The following is a 13,584-nucleotide window of genomic DNA, read 5'->3' as shown; positions in this document are numbered from 1 at the left end:
CTTCGTTCTATAATGACCTACAGCTGGAGCTTTCAGTCATGAGACTGAAGCCTTCCGCTGGCTTACCGGCTCGCCCGTTAAATAAATTATGGTTATACTTACGTCTTCTCGGCGACCTTCTTCTTGAATCGCCGGTACTCTCCCGGCCCGGGTCTTTTCCAGATGGTGATCCGGTCTTGGCTCCCTGTCTTGGGAATCTGAGACCTATGTATCCCATGGGAGGAGGTACAAGTACCTCCTCATCTTCTGGGATCAACTGTCCCCAGGCCTTGCCCCATTCCCCGCCCTCACGGGGCTCGCAGGGAGAAACTAGGTCTCAGGTCTCCCCAGTTCCCCGCCCAGGGAGGCTCGTGGAAACAGCATTCTTGTGAGCAGCAGGTGGTAGCAAGCTCGGGCCGGTAATCCGCGACCCACCTTTTATTTTATTTTTTATTCGTCGGTACTCTCCGGCCCGGGTCTTTTCCGAGAGTGGTGACCCGGCGTTGGCTCCCTATTTGGGGAGTGTCTCGAGACCTAAGTCTCCCATGGGAGGAGGCACGAGTACCCCCTCATCTTTGGGACCAAGTGTCCCCCGGCCTAGCCACAGTCCCCGCCCTCACGGGGCTCGCAGGGAGAAGCTAGGCCTCTGGTCTGCCATCCCCGCCCAAAAGGGGCTAGTGGGGATAGCAGTCTTGTGAGCCGCAGGTGGTAGCAAGCTCAGGCCCTTCATCCGGCACCAGGTTAGGTTAGGTAAGGTTCGTCAGGAAACAGCACAAATGTTTCCAGACGCGGGTCTTGTGTAATAAAGTTGGTAGAATTACCGACAATATGTAAAGTAAAAGGACACAAGTGCAACTAATGTGACATTTATTGTGGCAACGTTTCGCTCTCCAGGAGCTTTATCAAGCCATTGATAAAGCTCCTGGAGAGCGAAACGTTGCCACAATAAATGTCACATTAGTTGCACTTGTGTCCTTTTACTTTACGCGGGTCTTAGTCAAATGATGACCCGCCATTGGAGCTTTGGTCATCCGACCGAGTCCTTCCGCTGGCTCACCGGTCCACCCCTTTAAAAATTATGATCCTTTGTATCTGGCACCACAAATTTTCTTCCTCTATTATCATTACAAATTGAAAAAAAATTAAGTTACTAAGTTACTTATATTTTCAATAATGTGATGTAATCAGAGTTTAATTTATTTTTTATTTTTTTGGGTTCTAATTATAATTTTATATTTTGTTTCTTTTCAACTTGTTTTAATTGAATGGAATTTACTATAATTCTGTCTGTCAATCTCTCTCTCTCTTTCTCTTTCTCTCTTTCTATCTATCTATCTATCTATCTATCAATCTATCTCTCAGGGAGGATGTATTTTTGGGAAAGTCATAGTGAATACCGACACGTTTGTGAAAATTTTCTAATCAGTCACTAGGCTGTCAAATAACTTTAAGGAGTCTTGCTCCATGAGAGAGAGAGAGAGAGAGAGAGAGAGAGAGCAGTCTACTTACTTTCTATCTAAAGTCCATGTGTAAGAATTGTGAATCTCACTTTAAATTCAGAAAAAGAGGAAATAATTCGAAAATTTTCTTGAAGAGAGGAAGTTCCAGTCGGTGTGTTGGAGATGGTGTTAAGGGTTGTGTTGGTGTTTACGTTGTAATGTTGGTGACGTTGAAGGTAGTGTTGGTGTTTATGACATAGTGATGTTGGTGTTGATGGTGGAGGTGTTGGTGGTGTGGAGGGTAGTGTTGGTGTTTGTGTTGCAGGTGATACTGGTGTTGAGAATAGTGTTGGGATTTATGGCGGAAGTGTTGGTGGTGTCGAGGGTAGTGTTCGAATCTTGTCCGGGTCGTCGAAAGATTCAGATCAGTGTGAGCAGACTGACCTAACGAGTAGTCACCAACTAGTGCTCAAGTTTATAGTAGTGTTAGTGTTGCTAATGGTGGTAGTGATGGTGGTGGTAGTGATGGTGGCGGTGTTAATGGTGGTGTTTGCGTCGACTGCTTCTGAAGATAAATATTTCCCCACAAGGGCTGATGCAAGGTGAGAAAGAACTTGCCTATGATTTAAATGCAAATCTTCGCTTTTTCAGTCCCCCTTACTTCCTCTCTCTCTCTCTCTCTCTCTCTCTCTCTCTCTCTCTCTCTCTCTCTCTCTCTCTCTCTCTCTCTCTCTCTCTCTCTCTCTCTCTCTCTCTCTCTCTCTCTCTCTCTCTCTCTCTCTCTCTCTCTCTCCCTCTCTCTCTCTCTCTCTCTCTCTCTCTCTCTCTCTCAGTGTGTGACTTGTTAATGGTCCAAATCTGGTCGAAACGTCGTCACAAGCCTCTTTCATTCTATATTTTGGACTGAAGAAACCACTGGCTGGCGAAACGTTTCCTCAATAAAGCCACCCAACTACTGCCCAAGTATCTCATTCCATTTATGTATTGTGTCAGTCACGGTGTTGTAACTTTTCATTCTTTACTCTATTCTAAAATAAGATTACAATCGTTAGAAAATTTTTAGTAATAATCATAGACTTAGATATTTTTCGTAGGTATAAATGTTCACCAGAAGATTCCTGACGCGGGTCTTAAGTCATGTGATGACCTGCAACTGGAGCTTTTGGTCATCTGACAGAGACCTTCCACTGGCTTACCCCTCCACCCCTTGAAATATTAAGTTTATAATAATGTATAATTTACAAGATACAAACATTCTTAATAAATTTGTTTTAATTTCTTCATGACTTTCCATCCTTAATCATATTTTTTTTTTTTTTTGGGGGGGGGGTAATTTGTATATATTTTTTTAACATTTCTTACGTTTTTCATAAGACATAAATTTCTTATAGAATTTCAGTGAAGATTTTAAAAAATTTAAGTTAGGTGTTCACATATACAATGGTTTTTAGGCTTAAAAATTAGTCAAAATATATGTGTTAACCCTAAAAAAAAAGTATCATATGGTTATAATCATAACCATAATTTTTAAAGGGGTGGATGGGTAAGCCAGCGGAAGGCCTCGGTCAGATGACCAAAAGCTCCAATGGCGGGTTATCATCTAAAACCCGCGTCACTTTCTCAGTTTCCTGACGAAGCTTACCTAACCTAACTATGTGGTGCATTTCAAGCGTGTGCCATGAATGGGTTGGAGAGCTAAGAGTCCTGTTTTATGAGTACACTTGACGTACGACGCTATTCTTAGAGCCCTACACAGATTTCTACCCTGATGGCTACGAGGAGGAGTTTTGTGTGTGTGAACCCAACAGCTGAGGGAGAGAAATGGAGGACCAGGAGAAAGTTGAGAATGAGGAGACGAAGAGAGAGAAAGGGAAGATAACTAGATGGAAAAGCAAGAATGTCAGGAATAGGAGGAGGAAGAATCACAGGGAAGTTGAAGAGTTTGACAGAGATACAGATGTGGAAAAGGAGAAAGGTCGAGAATAGGAGTTGTAGCAGGAAGGAGATTCAGGGAAAAGTTGAACAATGAGAGAGATACGGGTGATAAAGAGAGTAAAACAACAGAGAAAGTGAGAAAACTGTAAATATTTAGATTATAAACCGGAGAGGTGGAAAAAAATAGTGAAGCAAAATGTTTTAATGTCAATAAAGACGTTGAAAATAAAATTAACGTCTTGAAAGAGTATATCAGGAGAAAACTAATGAAGAAAGTTTGTAATTAGTTCTGCTGTGTTTTGTGTGTCGACCTCTGAATGACGTGACCTGACGGTGAATGACGTGACCTGACGGTGAATGACGTGACCTGACGGTGAATGACGTGACCTGACGGTGAATGATGTGACCTGACGGTAAATGACGTGACCTGACGGTGAATGACGTGACCTGACGGTGAATGACGTGACCTGACGGTAAATGACGTGACCTGACGGTGAATGACGTGACCTGACGGTGAATGACGTGACCTGACGGTGAATGACGTGACCTGACGGTGAATGATGTGACCTGACGGTGAATGATGTGACCTGACGGTGAATGATGTGACCTGACGGTGAATGACGTGACCTGACGGTGAATGACGTGACCTGACGGTGAATGACGTGACCTGACGGTGAATGACGTGACCTGACGGTGAATGACGTGACCTGACGGTGAATGACGTGACCTGACGGTAAATGACGTGACCTGACGGTGAATGACGTGACCTGACGGTGAATGACGTGACCTGACGGTAAATGACGTGACCTGACGGTGAATGATGTGACCTGACGGTGAATGATGTGACCTGACGGTGAATGATGTGACCTGACGGTGAATGACGTGACCTGACGGTGAATGATGTGACCTGACGGTGAATGATGTGACCTGACGGTGAATGACGTGACCTGACGGTGAATGACGTGACCTGACGGTGAATGACGTGACCTGACGGTGAATGACGTGACCTGACGGTGAATGACGTGACCTGACGGTGAATGACGTGACCTGGACTAAATGACGTGACCTGACGGTAAATGACGGTGACTGACGGTGATGGCGTGACCTGACGGTAAATGACGTGACCTGGCGGTAAATGACGTGACCTGACGGTGAATGATGTGACCTGACGGTGAATGATGTGACCTGACGGTGAATGATGTGACCTGACGGTGAATGACGTGACCTGACGGTGAATGACGTGACCTGACGGTGAATGACGTGACCTGACGGTGAATGACGTGACCTGGCGGTAAATGACGTGACCTGACAGTGAATGACGTGACCTGACGGTAAATGACGTGACCTGACGGTAAATGACGTGACCTGACGGTGAATGACGTGACCTGACGGTAAATGACGTGACCTGGCGGTAAATGACGTGACCTGACGGTGAATGACGTGACCTGACAGTAAATGACGTGACCTGACGGTAAATGACGTGACCTGACAGTAAATGACGTGACTTAACAGTGAATGACGTGACCTGACGGTGAATGACGTGACCTGACGGTGAATGACGTGACCTGGCGGTAAATGACGTGACCTGACAGTAAATGACGTGACTTAACAGTGAATGACGTGACCTGACAGTGAATGACGTGACCTGACAGTGAATGACGTGACCTGACAGTGAATGACGTGACCTGACAGTGAATGACGTGACCTGACAGTGAATGACGTGACCTGACAGTGAATGACGTGACCTGACAGTAAATGACGTGACCTGACAGTAAATGACGTGACCTGACAGTGAATGACCTGACCTGACGGTGAATGACGTGACTTGACAGTAAATGACGTGACCTGACGGTAAATGACGTGACCTGACGGTGAATGACGTGACCTGACAGTGAATGACGTGACCTGACAGTGAATGACGTGACTTAACAGTGAATGACGTGACATCACAGTGCCAAGACCTGATAACAAAGTTAAGTATGTTTCACCACCAGTGTATTTAATTTATAGTTTTAAAGAGGTGAAGAGGTAAGCCAGTGCAAGGTCTCAGTCAGATGACCAACAGCTCCAGTGGTGGGTCATCATATAACTAAGACCCGCGTCAGGAAACACTTGTCCTGTTTCCTGACGAATCTTGCCTAACCTAACCTATCGCCTGTAGCATGATACACCTGAGAGTAGTGAGGAGAGGTATTATCTTGCTATTGAGAGAGAGAGAGAGAGAGGGATAAGAGGGATGGAGGAAGAGAAAGAAGGAAGATGCTAAGATAAAACTTGACTTGAGATAAACTTTTCTCTATCTCTCTTTTTCTCCTTACCTGTACAAAGTCACAGAAATACATCGAAGTACAACTGCAAAACTCCCAGGTGTGACAGCTGCAACACTCCCAGAGTTGACAGCTGCAACACTCGCAGCTGTCACACCTGGGAGTGATGCAGCTGTTACACCTGGGAGTGGTGCAGCTGTTACACCTGGGAGTGATGCAGCTGTTACACCTGGGAGTGGTGCAGCTGTTACACCTGGTAGTGTTGCAGCTGTCACACCTGGAACACTCCCAGGTGTAACAGCTGCACCACTCCCAGGTGTAACAGCTGCATCACTCCCAGGTGTAACAGCTGCACCACTCCCAGGTGTAACAGCTGCATCACTCCCAGGTGTGACAGCTGCACCACTCCCAGGTGTGACAGCTGCAACACTCCCAGGTGTGACAACCGCAACACTCCCAGGTGTGACAACCGCAACACTCCCAGGAGTGACAACCGCAACACTCCCAGGTGTGACAACCGCAACACTCCCAGGTGTGACAACCGCAACACTCCCAGGTGTGACAACCGCAACACTCCCAGGTGTGACAGCCGCAACACTCCCAGGTGTGACAGCCGCAACACTCCCAGGTGTGACAGCCGCAACACTCCCAGGTGTGACAGCCGCAACACTCCCAGGTGTGACAGCTGCAACACTCCCAGGTGTGACAACCGCAACACTCCCAGGTGTGACAGCCGCAACACTCCCAGGTGTGACAACCGCAACACTCCCAGGCGTGACAGCTGCAACACTCCCAGGTGTGACAACCACAACACTCCCAGACGTGACAGCTGCAACACTCACTGGTGAGACAACTGAAGCACTCCTAGGTGTGACAGCTGCAACACTCACGTGTGACAACTGCAACACTACCAGGGGTGACAACTGCAACACTCCCAGGTGTGACAACTGCAACACCCACACATTTGAGACGGATACAGCAACAGCAACATTACGAAAAACTTGCAAATACTGCATAATGAGGTGCAAAACTTATTTCCGTATTAAACCCACCAAAGCAACTCCGATCTCGGGATCTCCAAAGTTATTTTTTTCCGATCATCTTACCTCTGGCTGTGATATCAGACGTTATACCGAAATGCAGTGGTTATATTCCTGTGTAATTTTTGCCCGTGGTTCTCAAAGTTGCTGGTCCTTGTTACGTGGGATACACGGTAAAAGCACTAACTCTTGGTCTCTACAAGAGAGCCCCGTGTTTACGATAGGTACAGGAGAGATGCATTTTCATGGTTTTTCAAGGACAGCCACCAGTTCGTGGTTGCTACGGACAGCCACTAGTTCGTGGTCTCTACGGAGAGTCACCAGTTCGTGGTCGCTACGGACAGCCACCAGTTCGTGGTCGCTACGGGCAACCACCAGCTCGTAGTCGCTACGGAGAACCGCTGGTGTATAATACTTACGGAAGAATCACTAGTTCATGGACTCGCAACGACCACTTACTCGCGTAAACAAAAGAGCGTAGGATTTGCAATGGCCAAGCAGGAACGTACACAAAAGAACGGTCAAGTCTCAATAGTTAACGCAGGAGCCTACTGTAGTAAAGATTATCCTTTTCAACTAACACATATAAGTATTTACCCATCTTTTCTCTCTACAAGTTTCATACGCTCTTCTTCCTAATTTAAGGCATCGTATTAATTATACGTGAATGATGATAGAGGGAGCTTTCCGCCCCCGCCCCCTCAAGTGAAAAGTACTATGGCATTCAAAATAAAAAGTCCATGGTGAGCCGGCTGGAAACCCTTCCCCTTCCAGGAGTCATTTGCTACTTTCCGCGAATCGCTTCGGAGTTGTTTGTTATTTCGGCTTCACACACACAGAGGCCCTCAGAAGAGTGCCTCAGTCTCTTGAAAACAGCCTCGTTGTCAGGGCGAAACGTGCAGAAACCTCAATGGTATAATTTTTTTATTTGTTATTAATCAATGTGACATAACGTTACTGAATTTTTGGAATTTAGCCTAACAATATTATGCTAATTTTGAAGACAATGTCTGTGTGTTAATGATTAGCTGGAGGGTCTTAAGAGCGGAAAGGTGGAGAAATAATGTACAAAGGGAGGGAGACGGGAAACAGAGAAAGGAAAGAGATAATAGAGAAAGAGAGGGAGAAAGATAACTGAGAAAGACGTGGAAAGATGTAACGGTAGATGGATGGGAGAGAAATAACAGAAAAGTGGATGGAAAGGTTATATCAGATTAAGAGGGAGATATATAAAAAGAATAAGAGACAAAAACAGAAGCGTAAAGAGAACAGAGAAAGGGAGACACATAACAAAGAGAGGTGAATAATAATGCAAAGAAAACGAGATAAAGAAAATGGTTACAAAAAATTAACGTAAAGCAAATTTTTTTTTCTCTCTTATCCAGCATAATTTATAAATACCTAAGCATTTTCCTACATTAAACCCAAACACAAGATTTCTCTCTCTCTCTCTCTCTCTCTCTCTCTCTCTCTCTCTCTCTCTCTCTCTCTCGTCCCTCACATGTTATTTCTCAATCATTCTGTTCCCGACCTTCTCTTGTCCTCAGTTTACGGAAGATTTTCATGTATAGACTTGGTCGAGTAAGACCCGCGTCAGGAAACACTTGTCCTGTGTCCTGACGAATCTTACCTAACCTCGAGTAATAGTCATTACTGTAACAAACGGGTCGTCTATGTGACGACCGAAGCCTTCCACCTGTTCCAGTGGCGTGGCCATCATATGACTGAGACCCGAGTCAGGAAACACATGTCCTGTTTCCTGACGAATCTTACCTAACTTGACTCGCACTAAGTTCACTTTGTAGCCTGCTAGTATTAATATCAGACAGCCTCAGTCACTTATATGTACACTCTTGAGTTTTCGTGTTTGCTAAGCAAATACAAACACGAGAGAGCAGGTGCTCGACTCAACATACATACACATGAGGACACAGGTGTTTGGCAAACATGTTATGATACATACACGCACATCTGACTCATTTACACACACAAATGAGTACACATTTGTGTGACAAACGCTTATTCACACATATATACATAGCTACAAGAAGAGGAGCAGTGAAAGAGTGAACCTACTAGCGAAGAGTCTGAGCCAGGAGCTAAGACTCGACTCCTGCAACCACAAATAGATGAGAGCACACACACACACACACACACACACACACACACACACACACACACACACACACACACACACACGCCAGGACACAGGCGTTTAAGGCAGCTCAGCCATAATATTTTAGATTTCCATACTGAAGTCACAAAATCAAATCACCAGGTGGACAGTTTTCCAGTGTGACCCAGTGGTGTTGGCTGCGTATGTGATTACCTGTTTGTCAACCAATATACAAAGTCTTTGAAAGTTAATGAGCCTAAAGCTCCGGAATGGAATTGAAGGTTACCAAGTGTGATTCGATGACTTGTAGACTATCTATCATTGGATCAATTGGTCTTCAGTATCGCCCTTGACAGAACTATAAAATATTTGGCCTATAAGTTCAATAAAGCAAAGAATATCACCAAAATACTTACATTTCAATGGTTATCAAACGCTTCTCGGAGTTACGCTGAACGATATAGCAGGTTCCAGGAGCAGACACATTTTTAGTTTCAACCTCCCATGGGTTTTCAGGTCAGGAGGTCAAATCATTGCAATTATTATTCATCTTAGGCGTTATAGACCATGTGGATCATTTAGCACAAATTGAGGAGGCTCGATCCTCCGTTTTAAACACAGTCAGTAAGAAATTTCTGACGCTATCACTCGATCTCTAACCCACAAAGTGATGGAAGTAGATGAAGTTTCGGTCCCTTCTGCACCGAAACTAAGCTTGATAACAGTCCAGTATGGACCGAAACGTCGTATCATTTCATCAGAATAAGTTATTAGGTAAGATCTGTCAGGAAACAGGACAAGTGTTTCTGGACGCAGGTCTTATTTGTATGATGAGCCGCCACGGGAGCATTTGATCATCTGACCGAGGCCTTCCACTGGCTTACCCTTCCACCTCTTTAAAAATCATTATTATTATAACCGTTAAGTCTTGGTACACTTCTTTAGTCTATAATAAAGGTTAGGTTAGGTAAGGTTCGTCAGGAAACAGGACAAGTGTTTCCTGTCTCAAGTCTTAGATAATGACCCATCTTTGGAGCTTTTGATCATCTGACCGAGACTTTCCGCTGGCTTACTGGTCCACCCTTTAAAAATTATGGTCATATTTATAGCCATTTCTAGATCTACATTAAATTATTTTTTATTCGCCGGTATTCTCCCGGCCCGGGTCTTTTCCAAGTAGTGGTGACCCGGCCTTGGCTCCCTATCTGGGGAGTGTCTCGAGACTTAAGTTTCCCATGGGAGGAGGTACAGTACCTCCTCATCTTTGGGACCAAGTGTCCCCAGGCCTAGCCACATTCCCCGCCCTCACGGGGCTCGTAGGGAGAAGCTAGGCCTCTGGTCTGCCATCTACCCCGCCTCAAAGGGGCTCGTGGGGATGGCAGTCTTATGAGCTGCAGATGGTAGCAAGCTCAGGCCTCTTTCTCTACATTCAATCAATCAATCAAGGACTCACAGGTAAGGACCCACGAGGGGCGAGGGGCAAGTGGGGACAGTGCGAAGAATAGACGGTGAGAGGAATGTCTTGAGTTGAAGAGAGAAGAGTCAGGACTAGACCCAACTGCTAAGCCTGGATAAACAATAACGAAGACGACATAGAAGACAGCAGGAACTCTGCGCGTGCTGACTGCAACTTGCTGGACGGAAGATTGCTGCATCTTGATGTTGATTGGCGGCTGGCAGAAGCTGGAGGAGTGGTCAAGGGAGGCTAGCTTCTTGATTGGTCAGGTGTCGTTAAATTGTGAGTCAGAAGTTACTTCAGTTCTTCAGTGTGGGAGGCATTCCTTATGTTGTGCAGTTGTTGGAAGGAAACGATGAGTAGTCTTGTAATCTTGGGTCGAAATGCTGGGTCGGCTTGTAACTGGTCAAGGGTCATCTTGAGTGTAGTGAAGGAGCAGTGGGATCCTTTACGATTTGTAAACTTGACTGTTCTGTCGTGTATTTTCTCGTACAAAGTGTCGACATTCATGGTGGGTTCTTGGTCAGGAGTCGTATAAAAAGTTATATCTTTCCAGTGCAGGTATTGATCTCGATGTTGGTCTTCTGTATTAATACGTCAAGTGATGGCTGGAGAGGTTTTTGTTGGTGGTTGCAGCATTGAAGGTTCTTTCAATGTTGGTGTCTCTGCTAGAGAGTGTGTAGAAGACTGTGGTAGAATCGTGGCTTCTGATTGGTCCATATGAGTAGTGGTGAGTGGAAGTGAAGGAGGTACGCCGCCACGACGAGCCAATCGACGAGTAGGAGGCGATCGACGAATAGGAGGCGTAATGCTGACTTGGATGTTATCAGGTGAACGTTGATTGGAGGATTCAAAAAAGGATGCGTCGTCATTGTCAAGTATTAATTCCTTGAAGTCATCTGGCGCTTCAAAACTGACGATCTTCGGGATTATTTTCAAAATTTCAGCTGATGGTGGACTTGCAGGGAAGTTAAATGATGGCATGTTGTTGAGTGCAAGAAGTTCATTGATAGTCGTGTTGAAAGAGCCAGGTTTTGCAGCATTTTGCATGTGGGCAAACATAATGCAGTAATAGAATTTGGTGGAAATATCATCAGGTGGAGGTTGGGTAGTGAGAGGTGGTGGAGACGACTGTTGAGTAGCTTGTAGTATCTTGGATGTTGTAGATTGAATCTTGGCAATTGCAGCGTATGTAGGAGAGGTTCCAGATGACCTCTTTGTTTCTTCCTTCAGTTTCTTAGAAAGGATATCCTTTCGCACTGGACACTTGGCTGCAAGAGTATGGTGATCACTCTTACAGTTGATGCAAGTGGGAGCAGCAGTGGAAGTGCAAGAACGAAAATCGTGTCCTGCAGACCCACAGGTGGAACATATCTTATTCTTCAAGTGGCAGTCGGCAGTAGAGTGACTGTACGAGTAGCATGTCCAGCAAGGTGTTATGTACGTGAAGCGTTCAGGTTCAATCTGTCGAGGGTTGATATAGTAGTAAGAGATGGCCAGGCCATCCGACAGTGCTCTGGTCGCCATGGTAACGTCCAGGAATGTGACCTTGAGCATTGAGGAAGCGTTGGGAATCTTCACTACAGTGTCAATCTTGGCCCAGGTGTTGAGATCTTCAAGTGATGTAGTAATTTCCTGGATGGTCATGTTCGTGATCAGCTTGTCAAGACGTTTCATAAACACTGAACGTTTTGCAAGCATGTATGGTGACGTAGAGATGGTAAAGCCTCGGTCTTCTAAGGTCTTTATGGCAGTAGGTGTAAGCACCTTGTCAGCTTCAGTATCATCGAGAAAAGTGACGATGAAAGCTTCCTTCAGTGACGTGATCTTGGAGAACTTTGCGTGCAGACAAGTGTTGAGAGAAGCTGCAAGCTCAAGCTTCGTGGCGTCATCGACGACAGCAGACTTGGGCTTAATTCTCACACGATGAGACATCGTGGAGATGGTAGAGGTTCCCCTCCCCAACGGGGATCGTAGGGATACTGTGCAAGTAAGGAGAGCTGCTATGACCTGCCAGGGCGAGAGTCAACAGCAGAATGTCTGTTCCTGTCTATCATTTACATCAGAGATCAGATCAGATCGGACTCACAGGTAAGTACCCACGAGGGGCGAGGGGCAAGTGGGGACAGTGCGAAGAATAGACGGTGAGAGGAATGTCTTGAGTCGAAGAGAGAAGAGTCAGGACTAGACCCAACTGCTAAGCCACAATAACGATAACAAAAGACGATGTAGATACAACAGGAGCTCTGCAGGCTCTGACTGCAACTTGCTGGACGAAAAATTGCTGCATCTTGATGTTGATTGGCGGCTGGCAGGAGCTGGAGGAGTGGTCAAGGGAGGCTAGCTTCTTGATTGGTCAGGTGTCGTTAATATGTGAGTCTGGAGTTACTTCGTTTCTTTAGTGAAGGAGGCATTCCTTATGTTGTGCATTTGTTGGAAGGAAACGATAAGTAGTCTTGTAATCTTAGGTCGAAATGCTGGGTTGGCTTGTAACTGGTCAAGGGTCATCTGGAGTGTAGTGAAGGAGCAGTGGGATCCTTTACGATTTGTAAACTTGACTGTTCTGTCGTGTATTTTCTCGTACAAAGTGTCGACATTCATGGTGGGTTCTTGGTCAGGAGTCGTATAAAAAGTTATATCTTTCCAGTGCAGGTATTGATCTCGATGTTGGTCTTCTGTATTAATACATCAAGTGATGGCTGGAGAGGTTTTTGTTGGTGGTTGCAGCATTGAAGGTTCTTTCAATGTTGGTGTCTCTGCTAGAGAGTGTGTAGAAGACTGTGGTAGAATCATCTACATTAAAGTTGAAGATTAACCGGTATTCTCCCGGCCCGGGCCTTGTCCAAGTGGTGGCCCGGCCTTGGCTCCCTCTTTAGGGAGTGTCTGAGACCTAAGTCTCCCATGGGAGGAGGCACAAGTACCTCCTCATCTTTGGGACCAACTGTCCCCAGGCCTAGCCACAAGCTAGGCACAAGCTAGGCCTCTCTGGTCTGCCATCCCCGCCCCAAGGGGGAAAATGGGAATGACAGTCTTATGAGCTAAAGGCTCGGGCTCAGGCACCTACCCTACCCTAGAAGGGTTAGGCATGGTGTCGATATCTACATTAAAACTCCAACCCCTGAATTGAATGTGGGTAAACTGCCAATTATTCTATTTGCTAAATTCTATGTAAGTACGTCGTGAATTTTACATCAACAATATTGTCATTTTAAATTCCCTTACTTATATTTTTTCTTATTCTTCCTTTTAGATAAATTATTATTTATAAGGCTTTTCTTGAAAAAAAAATTATATTTTAATTTATATGTCCTGTGCCGGAGACGGGAAATTTACTTCGTATTAGCAGCAAATT

The 13,584-nt window shown here is 45.4% G+C and overlaps 1 long non-coding RNA gene across 1 annotated transcript in view; it reads left to right on the top strand.

The window, feature by feature from the left end:
• Positions 1-1,777: 1,777 nt before the first annotated feature.
• The window catches only part of LOC138854375 (uncharacterized), a 165,186-nt gene continuing 153,379 nt past the window's right edge, over positions 1,778-13,584 (top strand). Inside the window, exon 1 of the long non-coding RNA XR_011393563.1 lies at positions 1,778-2,020. This is a non-coding gene — a long non-coding RNA (uncharacterized lncRNA). The remainder of the gene's footprint in view (positions 2,021-13,584) is intronic.

This window comes from Cherax quadricarinatus, chromosome 56 (genome assembly GCF_038502225.1).
Source record: "Cherax quadricarinatus isolate ZL_2023a chromosome 56, ASM3850222v1, whole genome shotgun sequence".
Taxonomy (NCBI): Eukaryota; Metazoa; Arthropoda; class Malacostraca; order Decapoda; family Parastacidae; genus Cherax; species Cherax quadricarinatus.
Note: the sequence above shows the minus strand (reverse complement) of the source record. Positions and strands in the feature narration are given on the sequence as shown.